The 5,867-nt window shown below is 33.6% G+C and overlaps 1 non-coding gene across 1 annotated transcript; it reads right to left on the reverse strand.

Moving 5' to 3' along the window:
• Window positions 1-4,951: 4,951 nt before the first annotated feature.
• On the reverse strand, window positions 4,952-5,081 carry LOC134365321 (small nucleolar RNA SNORA64/SNORA10 family). Its single transcript, XR_010022026.1, has one exon. It is a non-coding gene; the product is annotated as a small nucleolar RNA SNORA64/SNORA10 family (small nucleolar RNA).
• Window positions 5,082-5,867: the final 786 nt, after the last annotated feature.

The raw sequence follows: 5,867 nt of genomic DNA on the forward strand, positions 1-5,867 counted from the left end.
CCTCTGGGGTTGTGTTTGGCCTCAGTCTACGGGGAGCCCTGAACAGTTTAAAGGGATGGTAAAAATTGGGGACTAGGGATTGGTGGGCTCCTGTTCAGATACTATGACTAGACAAACAGTGATTGGCTGGGCCTGAGTCAGGTCGTATGACACGGGCAAGTGCTGATTGGTTGGGACTAAATCCAGCCCACTTGTTCCATAGGTGGGGGATTTTCAGGTTTCTTTCTGTTGTCTGGAGGCTGTCTGGAGGGCAGGACCCAAATCTCTGCACATGCTCAACTTACATTCTGCAAGACAACTTGTAAAACAACTTAAAATAGAGAAATAGAACTATTTTCAGCCAATTTAATCAGTTTTCAACTAGTTTTATATGGATTAAGGTCAGGTCAATGACAGTCCCCACTTTCAAGTTCGAGGAGATTTGGGACTGTGATTCAAGATGAGGGAAACCAAACAGAGTCCAGAAGTCAGAAACCAAACAAAGCCTGCAGAAAACAATTAGAGGTCAATGTGGCTAACCCTTACAGGACAGGGTACAATGAAGGAGAGAAATATGTGGAAGCAGGGCTCTGCAAATCTGCACGGAGATCACCTAAGAGAAGAATAATCAAGGGACTATAAGTCAAACAATTCCAGAAGCTCATATAAACCAGAGTTTCTATCATCCAGAGTGAGAAATCCCAACTGGTACATGGAACTTTCAGCAAAGACCCCATTGGGATGAAGTCTTAATAGTAACATTAAACAAACACTAGAGTAAATTCTACCCTAGACGTATCCTAAAAAGATAAACAAGCCTCTAAAGAATCAAACTTACAGACAAGTAACAATTTCTGGGCAAAGACTTAATGAACAAGACCCCAAAAGCACAAGCAACAAAAGAAAAAATAAATAAATGGGATTAAATCAAACTAAAAAGTCAACAGAGTGGAAAGACAACCTATATAATGGGAGAAAATATTTGCAGACTATACATCTAACAAGAGATTAATACCCAGAATATACAAAGTCATACTACTGTATAGTGAAAAAACAAATAATCCAATTAAAAAATGGGCAAAGGAGATGAATAGAGACTTTTCAAAGAAAAACATACAAATGGCCAACAAGTACATGAAAAAATGCTCTGCATCACTAGTCATCAGAGAAATGCAAATCAAAACTGCATTGAGATATCACCTCACCCCAGTTTAGACTGGCCATTATTAAAAAGACTGAGAATAACCAATGCTGGTGAGGATGTGGGGAAAAGGAAACCCTTCTATAATGTTGGTGGGACTATAAATTAGCACAGCCACTATGGAAAATAGTATGGAGATTTCTCAAACAACTAAATGTCCAATTTTTAACAACAACAACAACAAAATTAGGACATGCTGAGAAATGGGGAGTGTGATCATACTCAGGAAAAAAAGAGCAGTCAATAGAAATTGTCTCTGAGGATGTTGGATTTAGCAGATAAAGACTTCAAAGGAGCTATTATAAATATGTCCAAAGAACAAATGAAAACCAGATTTAAAGAATTAAAGGAAAGTCTGATAGCAGTGAACTTTCAAATAGAGACTATCAATGGAGATATGAGTTATTTAAAACAACCAAATAAAATGTGGGAGGTAAAAAATATAACTGAAATAAATATTTACTGGGGTAGAGGGAGGCTCAAAAGCAGATTTGAGATGGTAGGAAGAAGAATCAGCAAACCTGAAGAAAAACAAAATTGAACAAAAAAGGAGAACAAGGAAGAAAAAGAAATAAAGCCTCAGACATCCAAGAAGCCCAGCAAACTCAAAGTAAGAGAGACACAAAGAACACCTAGAAACATCATAATCAAACTGTTGAAAGCCAAAGACAGTAAGAACATCTAGAAAATTGCAAAAGAAAAATAACATCACTTACAGGGAAAAAAAACACAATCAACAGCTTACTTTTCACCAGAAACAATGGAATCTTAAATGTAGAGGGATAACATTCAATGTGCTGAAGAACCAAAAATCTAACCAACAAAATTACCCTCCAAAAATAAAAGTGAAATGTCAGATTATAGGATTGGGATATGGAACATCTCAAGGAATCTACCAAAAACTCCTGGAACTAATAAAATATTCTAGCAAGGTCACAAAATAAAAGGTTAATGTAAAAAAGTCAACTATAACTCCACATACAGCAATTAAGATAGAGAATTTGAGACTTTTTTAAAAAGACATTTATAATAATACCAAAAAAAGTACTTAAGTATATGTCTAATAAAATATATACAGTATCCATATGTGGAAAACTGCAAAACACTGAAAAAAGAAATCAAGTGAGATATAAACAAATGGAAAATATACTACATGCATTGATTAGAAGATTCAGTAGTGTTATAATTCGGCTGTGAAACTAGTTTGCCTATCCCTGATATAGATGCAAAATTTTTGAACAAAATATTAAAATATGCAAAGTCACCGACAAATGCAAAGAGAATTATACAACATGACCATCTGAGATTAATTCCACAAATGCAAGGTTGGCTTAATATAAGCGCAATTAATGTACTTTACTATATTAATAGAATAAAGGACAAAAATACGTAATTGACAAACAAAATTATTTGAAGAAATCAACTACCCACTCAGGATTAAAAACTCTAAATAAACTAGAAATATAAAAGATCTTCCTCAACCCGATAATCTATGAAAAATCTACAACTAATATTATAATTAATGCTAAAAAATTAAATGTTTTCCTCTAAGACTGGGAAAAAGGCAAGGACGTTCACAGCTATCACTTCTATTCAACCTGTACTGAGGTCATAGCCAGTATAATAAGACAATATAGATAAACTAAAAGAGTTCATATTGGAAATAGAAAAGTAGAATTATATTTGCAAGCAGCATGACCCTGCATGTGCAAAATAATCGGGAATCCACATTCAAAAACAAAACAAAACCACACTAGAACTAATAAAGTATTTCAGCAAGGTCACAGGAGACAAAATAAATATAGAAATATCAATTAAATATTTATATCTCAGCAATAAAACATCTACATGTGAAATTTTTTTTTTAAATTCTGCTCATAAAAGCCTCAAAAAGAAAAAAAATACTTAGGATTAAATTTAATAAAAGAAGTACAAATCTTGCATAATGAAAACCACAAAACATTACTGAGAGAAATGAGAGAAAATGTATGTAAATGAAGTAGTGTTCTTTGTTCGCATTCAATACTGTTAGATGACAATTTTATTCAAATTAGTCTATAGATTCAATGTAATCTCTATCAAAACAAAAGCAAGGATTTTGTGAGTGTTCTTCCCAGAAATTGACAAGCTCTTCCTAAAACTTATACTGAAATGCAAAGGATGCAAAATAGCCCAAACCATCTTGAACTAGAATAACAAAGTTGGAAGAATTATATTTCCAATTCAAAACTTATTATAATTATACAGTAATCAAAATAGTGTGGTACTTGCTAAAGAAAAGATATATAAATAAAAGGAACAGAATTGGGAGTCCAGAAGTAAATCCTTACTTTTATGATTAATTGATCTTCAACAAAGTTTGCAAGGCAATTCAATGGGGAAAAAGAGTTTCTTCAACAAATGGTGCTGAAATAATTGGATATCCACGTTCAAAAGATGAATTTAGACTTTTACCTCATACCATATATAGAATTAACTTAAAATAGGTAATATACCTAAATACAAGAGCTGAAACTATCAAACCTTAAAAAAAAATACACAGAAGAAAGATCCTCATGATCTTGGGTTAGGCAAAGAGTTTTTAAATGCAACACCTAGAGCATGATCCATAAAAGAAAAAAAAATGATAAACGGGATATCATCAAAATTAAAGTTTTTGTGCCTTAAAAGACACTATTAAGAAAATGAAAAAAATAAACCACAGATTGGGAGAAAATATTTGCAAATAACATATCAGTTAAATGCCTTGTGTCCATAATATGAGGCTACATCAAAAAGTTCATGGAAGGATTTGTGTTATGTTTCAATTCCATTTTTCTGCAAACTTCTGGAAGTACCTTTGCATATAAAGAACATTTACAATTCAAAAATAAAAATAAACCCAATGAAATAAAAATTGAAAAAAAAGATGTTTTCAAATGTCTGTTTAAAGACATTGTACTAAAAAAAATACATATGAATAGCTAATAAACTCTTCCCACTTTTATGAGGTTGAATACCACAGACCTCAAGGATCTGTTTGTCTTCAAACTCTTATAGTGATATTTATTTCCCATATTATTTATATCATTCCTTTAGGCCCTTACTATATATCATGTATTGTTATTGTTCTTATAAATGCATGACCTGACTACTCAACTGGTCTACTGATTTGAACAGATCACTTGAGGAAATAGTCTGGTATGGTACATTGCATAGAGTAGCTATTAAACAGTGATGATTAGGGAATCAGAAGACCTCCACAGACCTTCAAACAGCATCTTCAATGGAAGACTGAATATTAACAACTTCTTAAATCACACCTATTTTACCTCTTCATATCTACAAACAGGAAGTTTTCAGAGATTCTTTTGCCAACTCTTCTTAGTGTTAATAATTCTCAATATTGACCAACATTATACACAGTTGGTCTAGTACTTTTAAGTTTTACTTCAGTTAATGTAGGTTTCTTTTTTATTTTTTTTTATTTTTTATTATTATTATTTTTAAAGGGCTTAATTAACTTTATTTTTCTTGTATAAAAACCCTATGTTGTAGCCACAGCTGGAGCCTGGGTCCTCTGCATGGAGACTGTGGTGTGGGTCTTTATAAGATGGTCAGTGAATTCCTGGCAGGGAGACTTGGTGAACACCATCTCCTTCCAGAGGTTGGGGGTCAGATTGCTGTAGGTCTTGGCGATGGTATCAAATGTGGCCTTGGACTGAACAAAACACCTCAGGAAAGGATTGGTGGCCCATCTTGAGACGAGCCCCACCCTCATCCCAGAGCAGATGCAGTTGCACTCCTAGGGACAGAGAGGCCACTTTGGGCAGGCCTGCCGTGCATTAGGACGGCCTTCTCTCTCTCTGAAAAGATGCCAAGCACACACTAGGCCTGTGTGATCAAGCGGAGCTGAGAGAGGAGGTTTCTTTTTTTAAAACAGCGGTTCAGTTTGGTCACTTGTACAAGAATAATGGTCAGCTTCAAATTTTATTCTACCATGCTGAACCAGCTGAAACTATCTTCAAAACCTGGAGGAAAATTAGACAAGAACTAGACTTTCTTTAAGTACAATATCTCAGAGATAATGTGACATCCTAGGAATTTTACCATTGATATACCTTGGTGTATGGTCCATCAAATCAATAATTATTTCCCAATCTTATGATTTTTAAAATCCATTTTTTTAATCAAAGAGTAAAAGATACTATCTCCCTGAACTGAACACAAACACAAAGAAAATAAATTATAATTAATTATGCATGACATTATATACCAATTATTTGCAAAGAAGCCTGAGAGTGTTATAAATATTTCTCAAATTTTCCATGGGCTTTAGAGGTGGTCATTATTATCCCTGTATTTGACACATTGCTATATTAATAAAAACTATAGGCTATGTTTTACAAAACATACTTATATTTATCATTCTACTTTTCCTTTTGAGAAATAGATACTATTATCATCCTCTTTATTCAAATGAGAAAACTTAGGTTTAATCAATTCCCAAGTTCTAAGTATTAATATCAGAGGACCAAAGCTAATTACCTCTGAAGAAGTGCCCCTGACAAAAAGGATCACCCTAATATAGAAAAGAGTCGGGGTACCTGGTCTGGTCTTAGAAAATGAGACATTATGGGGTAGAAAAGAAACCTTTAGGGACCAAGACTAAGTGTTATTAATCAACTGTTATTCAGTCAAGCTCAAA

Source organism: Cynocephalus volans, chromosome 16, assembly GCF_027409185.1.
Source record: "Cynocephalus volans isolate mCynVol1 chromosome 16, mCynVol1.pri, whole genome shotgun sequence".
In the NCBI taxonomy this organism is placed as follows: Eukaryota; Metazoa; Chordata; class Mammalia; order Dermoptera; family Cynocephalidae; genus Cynocephalus; species Cynocephalus volans.